The 13,852-nt window shown below is 40.0% G+C and overlaps 1 protein-coding gene across 10 annotated transcripts in view; it reads right to left on the reverse strand.

Moving 5' to 3' along the window:
- Positions 1 to 13,830, reverse strand: part of arvcfb (ARVCF delta catenin family member b) — a 210,177-nt gene extending 196,347 nt beyond the window's left edge. For 6 of the 10 annotated variants that reach the window (XM_068703421.1, XM_068703422.1, XM_068703426.1 and 3 more), the window contains exon 1: positions 13,529 to 13,830. The gene's annotated coding sequence lies outside the window, so the exon portion shown is untranslated. The remainder of the gene's footprint in view (positions 1 to 13,528) is intronic. The other 4 variants (XM_068703428.1, XM_068703427.1, XM_068703429.1 and 1 more) reach the window with 2 other exon arrangements.
- Positions 13,831 to 13,852: the final 22 nt, after the last annotated feature.

A 13,852-nucleotide genomic window follows, 5' to 3' on the forward strand; every position in this document is an offset into this window, starting at 1 on the left:
GTGCACGGTGTAAAGGCTAATATACAAAATAATAAGATGGCCTGACAGCTATATACAATAACTGGTAGACAATGTGTCACAGCCTGCACTTGTGCACACTGACAAAATACCTTGTTTTTAGTTTTACTGATCTGATTAAATATGTTATATTACACTAATGCAATCATTGTGTTTTGCGTGCATACATGTTAGTGTGCATGAGCGTGTGGTAGGCTACACTTTAGGATCCTGGTTTGGTGGTTTGACAATTTGGTCACCGTACTCTTTACACACCAGACTCTGACCAACGTCAGCGTTTCTTTGGAGTCATGTTTCTGGCGAAGTTATAAATGCAAACAGACCAAAACCGTAAGTTGTTCACCATAAAATCAAAACAATTAGCTGACAATTAAACACTCAATAAAGATGAGGGAACTGCAGAGTACATGTGCTCCCTTTTCACCTCGCACATGTAACCCTTTGTTAGTACAATGAATATTGATTAGTGCAACTTTAATATAACGAAAGACAACTAACATTCCCTTCACCTCACACAAACACAGAGTGAGAGAGATCTAATTTAAGCCAGTGAATATGAGAAAGCAGATTTTCCATGAGTGTAATCTTTAGAGGTTGTTAAGTCTAAGGTTACACACGTCTCTTGTCATTCAATCCATGATGGCTTGCACTGAGAGACAAGGCAAGTGAACACATTTTGCTTACATCTTATAGATATAGGGATACGATATCAGGCTCATAGTGAGATAAGAACATTAAGAGAGGAAGAGAGAGAGAGTAGCAATGCTGATGCAAACTGAAATTAATTCAGCCACAGCCAGCACAGAACAGCGTTGTGGACATGCAGCAATGAGATCTAGGGGTGCTTGTGCATATGTCCTACAGTATGTCAGCGCACACAAACAAACAAATCATCACACACAATCCTTTAACAAAGCCCGTTACATCATTCACCTCGACAAATGCTTCGGCCTAACTGGGTCCCTGTGGGATATCATGGCTTCGTCCTCTGCCATGCCATGTCTGCAACAACCAGGGATCAGTTACCATTCAATCCCATCAGCCCCTGCATCCATTCCCTTTCCCTCCCTTCAACTCCAGCAGGGAATTCCAACTCCTTCCTTTACTCACTGTCATTCATGGTGCAAGCATCTGTTCAAAGTGATTCAGTGATGGAAAAAGGGGGGATGGGGGTGGTGAGGGTGTTTGTGACACACTGTAATGATATCAGTGTACAGAGGATGAGTAAGTGCTGTTGAATCAATCTTATTATTAAGCTTTGATTTTTTTCCATACAGCCAAAAAGAAATTGAGTGCAGTGTTCTTGAAAGATAACGCCATTTACTGAAATGTTTGTTTTAGTGAGACATCTCTTCAAGGGTTTACTTTCATCCATAAGGCCTCACAGTTCCATAAGCCACGATGTGGTGGAAGGTAAACCACCTTAAATGTACCATCTTTTTAAAGCTCCACTCAGCAATATTTGTGTGTTAACAATAGATCATGTAGGCTATTTTAAGTGCCTAAATGGGAACTGAACCATAAATTATTCCTTCTCCTCACTGGACTTTAATAATGTATGACAGGTAAGAACATTAAAATAGATTTTCTTGCACAGATCACACACACAAAAAAAGAGGTGCTACTTATCAAGATATCACACCAATGCATACTGGAGTTCATTCATAGTTAAGGCTTACATCCACTGCATTGCATTGCAGCAGAGCGATCACAGCGCTAACTCTGCCAAGGTTAGACGTTCGATTACCACGGAGGCTGAGACTGCCTCTCTCATCCTTATTAGTGAACCCTTTACTTCCCAGAGTCAGCTCTCCCACTACACACACACACACACACTACACAACCCCCAACGAATGCTCTGAATGTTTAAATCAATCCGAGCTCCGGTAATGCTAAGTGTTCTCTCTATTTTCTTCCGTTCATGCTCCCTCCCTCTTTCCTTCTCTCCTCCTTCCCTATGGACCTCCAGAAGCTGAGGCCTCCTGCCCGCTCTGTGCGGCTGGCTTGGAGCTACACAGTGAGCACCCATCACCCATCCAACAGCACCCACCCGCGGGCCTGCAGCACTATCAAAGAGCTCCGCTGAGATGGAAGAAGAGGGCGTCTGCGGAAACGGCTCAATCGCCTGATCTCTGATTTCAGCTTTTTTTTTTTTTTGCAGCTTGGTCAGGCCCTGTCTGAATTCTAGTTTGCAATGGGGATACCAGCAGAATAAGAGGATTACAATGTGTCCCGCAGATGTGATGATGACAAGTTAGTGCAGACACCATGGCAACAACAAAGGAAATGTGAAGTTATTAAATTTTTACACACTTTCCAAAGTAGGGCACAAAAAATCTTCACCATGCACTACTTGTTGGAGAATTATTAGCCAATGAATTCAGGCTAATTCCTGGATTGTAGTGCTGAGTCTGCTGTTTTTTACTATGTCTGTGCAGCATGAACGTTAGTGCCGTTTATGTGGTTCTATGGCTGAAAGAGCCTCATACACACTGCAGCACTGCCCTCTGTGCTGCAAAGCTCTACAGCAGCCAGAACTGATTTCAGCACAGCCACAACATTGGGTGGCACAGAGACCCTCATTTACAGTTCTCGTCCATGATACCCAGATCTCAGCATCTGAGAAATCTACACTTCAAATAGATAGGGAGATAGGAAGAGGGAAAACATGCTTTATTAATGAGCCAGCCCTGCACCCAAAAACATATTTAAGAGAGGTTTCCAATTAAGCTGTCATGAACTCAAAACAAGCCACTTCCAATCACCCAAATCCCTTGTAATGGGACGGTCGGCTGTTACTTTCCACGCTCTAGTCATTTCTCTTCGACTCTGAGGAGAATGTTCTGCTGTAGGAGGCAGGAGAGACAGCTTGCATCTACAATCGCTCAGTCCCAGCTGAGCAGAGCTCCTGGCTTTCACCTTCAACAGAAGAGCGCTGCAGCGCGAGCCCTGCACATCAAAAACTCTCCCCCACATAAAGCCCGGCATTGATGAATACGCCGGCTTCTTCTCCACCACATTCATGTTCTGACAGTGTCCCTTTATATTTGCTGCCAGCTCTTAAGTAGGGGAGAAAAACATTTTCCTGTCTTTATTTGACAGCCTCTTCATGAGGCATCTCGCATTACCGCCACATAAGTCAGCGGTCACGTCGCTGCTTGGCCAGAGCAACAAAAAGGACACAGAATGTGTATTCCTTTTCTACTAACTGTGTGCAAGCATTACAATTCAACTAATTGCTGATGTCTTAATTCATTTAAAGGAGTGATAATTCTGTTCAAAATGTAATTTGTAATTGTAACAAAGTAAAGAGAAATGCCACCTCAGGTACTTCCCTCAGCCTTCCTTGATTACTTCAACTTAAAGGAGAGTTAGAAGCCAGAAAGCAAATAAATGTGTTTCCTATGTCAAACCATTCCTTTAAGTATGGTACTTTTGGATTCCCACAATGCAACACCCCTCAGAAAACAAGTGTACAATTATGACTTTCACAATATGTAGGAGACATCTTACTGTCATGAACATAACTTGAATTCAAAAGAATCTGTTTCAGGGAGTGATGAACATTTAAGTTATTACTGAGAAAACAATGCTTATTGTAGCTCATTAAAAGAAAGACCCTTTTAAAAAAAATCTGTAACAATGATCTCATTATACTCTTAAAGCTGTAATTGTGATTTTTCAGTAAAATTTCCCAAATTGATTGTTTTCTCTCTTAACTTCCACACCTCAATTACACTTCTTATGAATGCTATGGAAAACTAAATTATTTAGCTAATTGTGGCAGGACAGCAAACATCAATGCAGGCAGAGAAAAGACCTTCAGTATCTAAATCTCTAATGAGGTTTACATATATGTGCATACATTTACACCCATGAAGACGTTTTTCTCTCTCTCCAAATTAAAACTGTGGCTGGCTGCCTCTCTGTGTGTCCTTTCAAATTCAGTTTCAGGAATCCCATGCTGTCGGGGGGGGGGGGGCTGTGTGCCTCTACATTTTGCAAATGACAACAACATTCATAATGTTCATCTTTAAATCTCAAACAATTAAACAAAAGGAAAAAGTTAGGTGGCCTTCCATTTCTTATCTAAATTAGATTAGAGTGGAGTCTGTGAGCTATTGCACATTAAATGATTTTAAGTTTATACCGCTCAATTAGATTAGATTATGTTATCTAGTTATTTAGTTAGTTTGTTAGTTGAGAATATCGATACCATTATCATAAGTTTACGTAATACAGGTATAAGATGCTGGACTGTTAGATTAGTTAAGCAAGTGTCAAAAGGTGTTAAAAGGAGTTGACTTTGAGCTTGAGAGCTAGTAGGTGTATTTGTTAGCTTCAGACAGAGCCAGGCTGTCTGTTTGACCTGCCTCCACCCTTCAAGTTAACTAGCTGATAGCTCCAGCTTCATATTGATTGGACAGATATGACAATGACATCAATCACAGAGAAAACTAATTCATTTCTTAATTATTTCCCAAAATGTCAAACTATTCCTTTAAATTTGAGGGATTTTTTAAAATCACTCTTCTGGTGCCAAAAAGTGATCTGATGACTGTTTCCCAAAACCAGTGTTTGCTTTATAGTGTGACCTTTCTGTACGGCTTTGCTTGTAATCATGCTGTGTGCTTACTGTTTCTCCCTGTTTCCATTCTTCATGCTAAGCTAACTGTCTCCTGGCTGGCTGTAGTTTCATATTTATTTACCACACATGGAGAGTGGGATCAATCTTCTCATCTAGCTCCGGGCAAGAAAGTAAATAGGTGTATTTCCCAAAATATTGGACTCATAACTGTTCAGCTATATAAAGTGGGTGATACACATAAATAAAAACATAAAAATCATATCACAGCAACAGAACTCAATGCAACTTAACTCCTAGTATTAACATCCTAACACTGTGGTGGAAAAATGGGACAAAGTGCATTGAAGGGGGATTCTAAGAGGGCAGTAATTGGCTCTGATGGTCTAGTGTAGGACAGGTCGCCTGAGATTTGACCTCAGCTCTGACACGACCAAAATGCCAGATGGCCAACCTCTTCCGCTACACTGCCTTTAACACGAGAGTTCTCTCAATTAACTTGTCACGCTAAAAGTCTTCATTGGATGGTTTTCTGGCATAAAGATGTCCTTTTCAGTGGAAGAGACATCAAGCTGTACTCTCCAGAGGGCTGGGCCTGCACCAGAGTAGAAAGTTCAAGAGGACATGGTTTTCCCACACTGCATCTCACTGCAGGCCGTCCACCCATGAGTCCAGAGAAGCCAGCAGAAGAAAGCAGACGCAATCCTGAGGTCACCAACATGGATGCTGTCCACTTTACAGCTGAACATAGATATTCTTGCCATGAAATTAACCAAAATACAGCTTTGACAAAGTCAAATTAAGACTGCATTTGACAAAGAGTGATTCAAAAACCTTTATGAATTAGCCATGTGGAGAGAGTCACTTCAAATCGGAATAGTAAAAAAAAAAGCCATTGGGGCTCACCACCCAACACTTCAGTATACTGTTTCTAGATGGTCTGGAAGGTAAAGACATTCTCACTACTGATGCTGCGGAGAAATAGTTACGTGTTGTACTATCTCATCAAATTCCCCCCAACCTTTCTTTGTGAAGCAATTACATTTCTAAAGCAAAGAAATCACCGCTTGTTCAAGTGCCTTATCCCCCCTTGAACCATCTAATGATGTGCCAACTTCATTTCACACTTTCAAGCTCCAGTGCAAACGTCAAACAGGAACAAAGCCACAAATGATCAGCGAGAACAGCTGCAGGCAAATCAGTACGCTGAAGATTTGCAACTATGAAATATGTCAATTCATTCAAAACAACTTATGTAATTTTTGGTCATTGCGATATCAATTGACAAGTATGGGAGGAGTGCAACAGATGCAAAAAGAGGAGCATCAGAACAAGTTTTGAGCTTGTTAGAGCTTTTCTTTACAAGAATAAAATCCAGAGGCATCATATAAAACGATGAATGATGAAACAAAAGTGAGTCATACTCATAATCACTGAATTGAAGTTAATTTGTTGCGACGTCCTCTTTGTAAAATGCTATAGTGATTAATAGGTACACTTGGAGTTGATGTGTCATCTCACTTTGACTGTTAATAAGACACTTTATATTACATAGGCCATACCACGGATAGACGCAAGCGTCATTGTTTTTCTTTAATGAATTTCATTGAGTTATGATAAGTACCTTCCTGCTAACTGACATAACCTCCTTTACAGATATGGTCAATTAGTGAGAAAATGTTGTGTATTTATCTCCAGAGTGTGGCCGTGGCTCATCCATGCTCCTGTGTTTACGCTGCACAGGACAGCTCCAGTGATTACAATTAAGCAGCTCTTATCCCTGGACATAATCAAGGCCGGCCAGAATGTAAAGGGCAGGGTTAATCCTCAAGACCCACAGTCTGGAAGTGGAGGGGGGGGGGGGTGTCAGAGTATGGACAGACAGACAGTACATTCACTGTTCTGTTTATTATCAGGACACAGAGAGGGTGCAAGAAAGGGGAGTGGATTATCAGCGACTCAGCATGTTACAAAGCTCAGGCCAGCTGATATTCTAATAACAACGCAGCCCGCGGTCCCGACAATGGGGTGGGGAGATGATGCCACGAAAATCTGATTTAAAACCAATTTTGACACAAGCGTCATCGTGTCTGGCAGAGACGAGCTGCCTGCCCTGACCTCGGCATTTAAGGACACAGCACAGCATCAGACTGAGAAAAATATGAAACCTACTGAGAATATGTAAACTCTCAGCTGGTAAACCAAGTTGTGATGGGAGTAATGAATAACTCTTGTTAATGTTACTAACTTTAATCAACATGCATTTAGAATTATATATTGGTTTGTATTGCAATGTAGTAACATTTGAGGATTTTAAATTGGTTATTTTTATACACTATATTCATCATTCCCCATCCCTGTATATAGGGAGCAGTGGGCTGCACATGACAGGTGGTCATTAGGGGTTCAGTGTCTTGCTCAGGGACACTTCAACACAGGACATGTACCAGCCAAGGAATCAAACCACCTACCTTGCGGTTACCAGACGACCCTCTTAACCCAGTGAGCCACGGTCACCCCAATTTTTTTTTTTTTTTAATGCCATCATATATCTAATCGGTGATACAGTATGAGTGCTCACAAACAACATTAGTGATGGTGTTATACAGGCCAAGCAGGTAGCCACTCACTCTTCATTAGAGTCCCAGATTACAGTCACAGTTTTATTCAGCTTGAAACCCATGATTAATGTAAATTAAAACAAAACAAAAAATGCTACAAGACTACTTTGTTAGATTTAGTAAAAACATCATGGTTTGGCTTTCATGACTACGCGGTTGAAATGATACAAAACAAGAATTCAACTAAAGTTCTAGGTTTAGGCAACGAAAGTACTTTTTTTTTATCAAGGGCCACAAACAGCAGTCTCCTGGGTGAAAACCCTGTGTTTTTTGACACCTACTTGTGAAAGAAGTATACTAAATTACCTGAATAAATACAATCTGATGGTAAAGTGCAGGTGATGTTAGCCTGTTGAAGAAGTTAACATTTAGTCGTATAAAACAATGTGAAACAGATCCTTTGAAATAAAACTGAGAACATAAATAAATTGCTCGTGTTGTGTCATTGTTAGAGTTTAGTAAATTATGTGTGCCTAAACATACTTACCATGAAAACACATACATAAAATAATAAAGCGTCTTCCTGCTGAAGATAAGAAGTTATAATGTTTCAATAAGTTTGGTGACAAACACAACATCATCATGTACACAAAGCTAATTCTAAAAGAAACAGTGTGTAACATGTAGGGGGACTAATTGGCAGAATAGGAATATAATATGCATAACTACTTATTTATTAGTGTAAAATGACCTGAAACTAAGAATCGTTAAGTTTTATTTAGCTTCACTGACATGCTTGGAAAGGGAGGGGGAGTGGAGGGTTATGTATTTGCTTTGCTATCTGCAAACTCACCACTAAATGTCACTAAATCTCAAACGCTGCTCCTTTAAACAACATTGTAGTTGTCCAGCCCACAATCCGTTTTTTTCGCGTCCACATTTACGTTAAAAGGTTGTCTGCTAAAACAAATCTAAAAGACTGAGGATAAAGTTACATTTGCCGACTCAAACTTTTGCTTTCCGTGTGGCTTTATTACAGATTTTTACCTACACCTTTTTTTAGACAGAATGTATTGAAGCCTGGTATACTGTTAGCTTATTATTCTGCCACAATAGTAAAAGAGCAAAGAGGACCCAGTTAATTGAACTCCTTTTTGTTCAGACTAAAATAAGCTATGTAACTCATGTCTTGGGACCTTGCTGTCTTTCCACTGGCTCACCGGAAAAAAAGGAAATACCTTTTAAAACTGGCATTAAAGACATACAGGTATTTTGCACACATCATCTCAAAATCCCCTGCTAGAAAAAAAGCCACACCATCTACCTTGTCAGTAGCAATTGATACAACTCTAACACAGTTCTGTAGTCCTGCTGTGTTTGTCCAGCCCAGACAAAGACATGAGTTATAGCCTTTGCAGGGTGGGCGATGTAGAACAGGTGCTGAGACAACACAGCAGAGCCAGGATGGGTGTCCGAGGAACTGGGGAGTGGGAAGGGTTAGGGAGGTTGGAGGTGCATGTTAATCACTTCAGGAGCAGGAGGCAGAGCTCTGCAGGTGTCTGTCCCACAAAAGGACCATTCACTCCGGGTCGGGGCCGGCTCCCCCCATGCTCCTTGATAGCAGACCGCTTCGGTCAGCTCACAAAAGCCACAAAAACACAGCTCATGCATGATATAACACAGCAGAAGAGATGTGAATCACAAATGTTCCAGTCTCCATAAACACACAGGAATAAGACCGTCTGAAATAATTCATGTGCACTATGATAGCATTGCTGATAATTACCACTCTTTGAAACTCAGTCAAAGAATACTGCTCACTTTTTGAACACGGTTTCCGCTTTATGCATTAGGCATATCATTTCATCTGTACCATTTCTTTGAAATACTGCTGCTGCTCTATAATTCCCATGCACACCAAGTAATGAAATGCTACACTGACCATGAAATAATAATGAGGTAGGTATAAGGCTAATATGATTCATAACATAACAACGGCTCTCCATGTAGAGTGTGAGCAGTAATATATTAATGTTCACCTACAAAGGGGAATTTCAACAGGTAATTTCTTCTCTATTGCTCATACTGAAAGGCACATGGTCAAAACCAAGAAGGATACACTGTAGCTTACACTGCATGGGGTCAAGTGTACTTGATTGACAGCTCTATCACTGTTTTGTTCCACTTGTTTGGGTGGGTGGGTGTATTTGCAGGGTCTTTAACTAAAATGAGAAATGCTCATATAAAAAGACAAACAGCCATCTATCCACACCGTCTCTCAATAAGGAGTGGAAGTTCATCGTAAAGACTTAGAAACAGGCACACATGCTGTCATGTCATCACAATAAAAGCACATTTGCAATGAGTATTATAAACAAAAGTTTACTTTTACTTTTCAGGGTCTGACTATTATTTTGTTGACTTCAGTGGGACAGAGACTTTATTAATTATACCTATTAAACTAAACAAACTTTTTTATTTGTATGCTTTACTTACATTATGTAAATGTGAATCAGAATCTCCAAATACACACTTTTTGGTTTAAGTTGTTTTTGCACTTGAAGTCCCTTAATCCCAGTTCTTGTACAACTGCATACTGCAAGAATATAGGGCCATATAATTAAGGTTTTAAAACCATTGATTTATGGACCAAAATATTCCATCCAATTAAAAAATAAATAAAAAAAGACAAAATATACAAGTGCAGTTAATAAGGCTCTTGACAACTGAAGGCGGGAGAACATTCCCCGGGTGCATGCTGCGGTTAAAATAGCTTGCTAGGTCAACTAACAAATGTTTGGGTGAAATAAAAATAAACACAAAAAAGCCAAAGGAGTTGGGAGGACGTTTCACTGTTATACGTATTTACCTTCCTGGCATGGTACATTAGCATATCTAATAAATACAAACTGAATAATCTGTGAGGTGATGTATATCATTTAAACTTGTTTTTCTTGTTTTCTTCATTAAAACATTTTACTGGATTAATCTTTTATTTAAAAGACATAATAAATCCAACATCCATCCTGAATTTCTGTTGGGAACACTCTTGTTTCTGAATACTCAATCCTGGATGTTTTGGCCTTAATATACCAACGGCCTGTTGCAATGCATTGCAACTGTTATTAGTGTGTTGCAAAACCAATTAATGCACGGAGACCTCTTTTTCTACTTTGGATGTAAAGAATTACATCAAAGTTACTGGTTGTTTTGACACTAATATTTTCATCAGCTTTCAAAAACACTGGACTGTGACAAATCCAAGAATGTTATACTCCTCTACAAATGAAACAACCTTCTTGCTGAGAGATGTGTCTTACCAGCTTGGTTCACACACAGACACATTTCACACAGGTGTAAGAGCACAGGGCGAGTCAGTATCCCTTCATGGAACAGACACTGTACTGTCTTCTTCCGGTACCATGAGGCCGTCACACAGAGCTACAACATCTATGGCAGCAGATAACACCGCCATGTCTCCCACTAGCAGCAAAGAAGCTCACCATTATCCCACATTAACATGTACAGATGGGTTTTTTTGTAAGGACTAGTATCACATAAAATCGATTTCTGCCTTACACATTTCTGAAAGAGGTATGGTAAAATAGCTGGTTTGGTAGCATTTTAGCCATAAGCTTGCTCTTTGACTATTAGTTTATTTTCTGCAAGAGCACTAAAACATAATTATTGATCTGTGATTCCACTTGTCTAATGCCCAATGCATGTAGGTATAGGCTCCCGCCCCCCACAGTCCTGAACAATATGACAACATATAAAATGGAGTGATATATGGAGGGAAAGACCAGGGAATCATATTCAAATTGTGCCAAGGCAAGTCAGTTCCTACAGACTTGAGATAAAGGCTGGATCTGACAGTAACCAGCTTCTACATTTGTATCCAAATTGTCAACACGCTGCAGGGCTGACAGTTAGGAATAAGAAATCTTCTTCAGGCATCGTAGTTCCTATAAATTAGTGCATCAAAGCGTGAACTGCTCGTGAGATTAAAGCTGACCTTAGGTCTTGTCAAGTCCATTAGAAAAATTACATTTCAACCTTTAACATCTTCAAGTGATGATACAAGAATTAGTCCCATGGACAAAATACTAAATCTATTTCAAAGAGATATGCTGGTAAAAAAAGATACATCTTTAACATTCACCAACAACAACAACAACAGTTATGTGCTTGCCACAATATGCAGCTATTAGTTGGTAATTAATTGGCTTGTTATCTGGTGATTATGGTAGTGAATTCTAGCAACTTTTTTGCCTCAGGAAAAACAGAATATATAATATGGGACAAGACAATGTTGTTATGTTTTGTGAGCATACAAGAAAGCGTGTGATATCTAAAGCCGCAAACAGATGAAATAGTATTTTTTAACATTAGCATTCATGGAAAGTCTTCGAGTTTTCCCCCGGTTACGGAGCATTTCTCAGTTTTCAGCCCAGTAACAGGTGGTATGGAAATTCTCGCCCTGTCCAGAGATTGCTCTGTGTTTGAGTTGCAAATATGTTGTGTTCCAAATAAGCTACTTCCTGGTTGCCAATGAGCCTAAAATGTATTCCGTGAGCACGGGGATGTGCTTATAAAGAAGCTTCTGAGGAGGCCTTGAATATTCCTGTTATGAACTCATTTACACCTTTAGACCTACAGTTCACAATGGATGAAGTCTTTCAGGAGGGGAAGATCCTCCAACATATTCTAATGTTGGGTGCAGGTAAGTATTCAACCTGTAATAACCAAGACTGAATTTAGAATATACTGATCCATTCTAGTGTAGCTCATATGGCAACAATAGGCATCAAGAATAATATCAGCATTCTAAAAGCTTGTGGTGTAATTTGGCATTGGTTTAAAACCATCCAGGGCAGTGTGGCTCCCGCTGTCGCACTGTGATTCTCATTCTGTCTGAAGAGCCTGAATGGCCTAAATTCTAAGGTGCGCATGTGATCAGTGCAACATCATAAGACAGAAATCTTTGTGACACAACTGATCCAAAATAGGTTTTCGCAGCAATGGTTTCCCCTTTGTAAATTACAGGTGTACATATGTATCATGAAGGTGAGTTGGCCGTTGAAATCTGGAACACCTGGCCTCAGTGCTCACAAGCCCTGAGTGATCATCTGTCTCTTCCCTGTACCTGCAACCCCATTTCTGGTTTTGCTCAGCTTTTAGTTCCATACACCCCACACAACACCGTCCACAGACACAGTTTTACTATACCACTGACTAACACACCTTGCATATAAAAGATCGATTAAGTACCACTATAAATATGTCAATTAAGTCCACCATCTTCAATACACAGCAGTTCATAGCAACTGGATGCAAACCTGCTATATGCAGTGACCAGAGTAAACACTAATCTATGGACCAACATGCTCATTAAGTTTCTTAAATCTGTAAACCACTCCAGGTCTCTTAAAAAATATATATTATATATATTACTAATTATTACTTGGCTACTGCCACTTCTCCACGTTAAGTAGCTTACAATTGCCACAATAACATTAAACATAATTTACAGCAGGATGCAGATCAATGCAAATGAATTGCACATGTGCACAGTTAATGACCATTATTGCATCCAACCACATGCTGAGGCCGTTTAGTGCTTCTAGGTGTGAAAAAGCTGACCAGGTGAGAACCAAATCCCAGTCTACTGAGAACTTCTATTTGAGGTTCTGTAACGGCCTGAGCTCAGGTCGTTGTTTTGAAGCGTTCAGTCATTGTAGTCACTCACATGGGACATGAATACGGAAGCATTAACCGAACAACACCATTAGTCCAGCCACTGACAGCCACCCCATCTCCAAATAAGGCAATTAGAGGAGAGAACCGGAAGACTCTCCATGGTAACTCACTCACAAACAGGAGGGACTAAACAATGGACTAGAAAGGATGAGATGATTGACAGCTCGTTGAAGCTCGCGCTCGCTGGCTTTGACTGCATTCATTAGCGATAAGAGCTTTCAATAACACAACATATACACCGCATATTTTTTACTTTTAAAATCAACGCATTTGATATAATACGCTAGTAATTTAGTTCCCAGCGACGTATCATATTAAAAACACCGACTATTTAACAAAAGCGTGGTAAATCTTGTTCTAACACACCGGGTCCGTGCATCCTAATCAATATACCTCATCCGAGCACCTGCTCACTCACCCGAAAGGAAGCAGATAGTTTATTTTTCAAATTTCGATTGACATTGTAATTATATTATTGTTATTATACGACTGTCTGAGTTGTAATGGCACAGGATAAAACTTGGCGTTGCACGATAACCATTCACCATATAGAGAAAGCAAAGAGCTGAAGCCTTTTGATATTATATATTATATTATAGCCTACCTCAGTTTCTTCTGTTCATCCTTATTGTTGAAGGCGAGGAGACTCTCCAGTGTGGTGTGCAGTAGTCCGAGTCTCGGCTAAATAACGCTGTTGTGCATGCAATGTGTGCTGCAGGGTTATAGTAGCCCGTTAAAACCCTCGATATCTCACACTGTAGTTGTCAGGTTGCTGCTCGCCACATGCAAAAACGAAGAAGCCTATCCTAACTGATTTTAAAAGTTACTTATTGTAACGTTATTCGAAGCGAGTATCGTTAATTATCACTCATTAGTGACTGCGACGATGTGTTGTATGAAAGGCAGGGCAGCCTCTATCCTCTCATCC

The sequence above is a fragment of the Cebidichthys violaceus genome, unplaced genomic scaffold (assembly GCF_023349555.1).
Source record: "Cebidichthys violaceus isolate CVI_PGR_0920_01 unplaced genomic scaffold, fCebVio1.0.p SCAF_9, whole genome shotgun sequence".
NCBI classification, from domain to species: Eukaryota; Metazoa; Chordata; class Actinopteri; order Perciformes; family Stichaeidae; genus Cebidichthys; species Cebidichthys violaceus.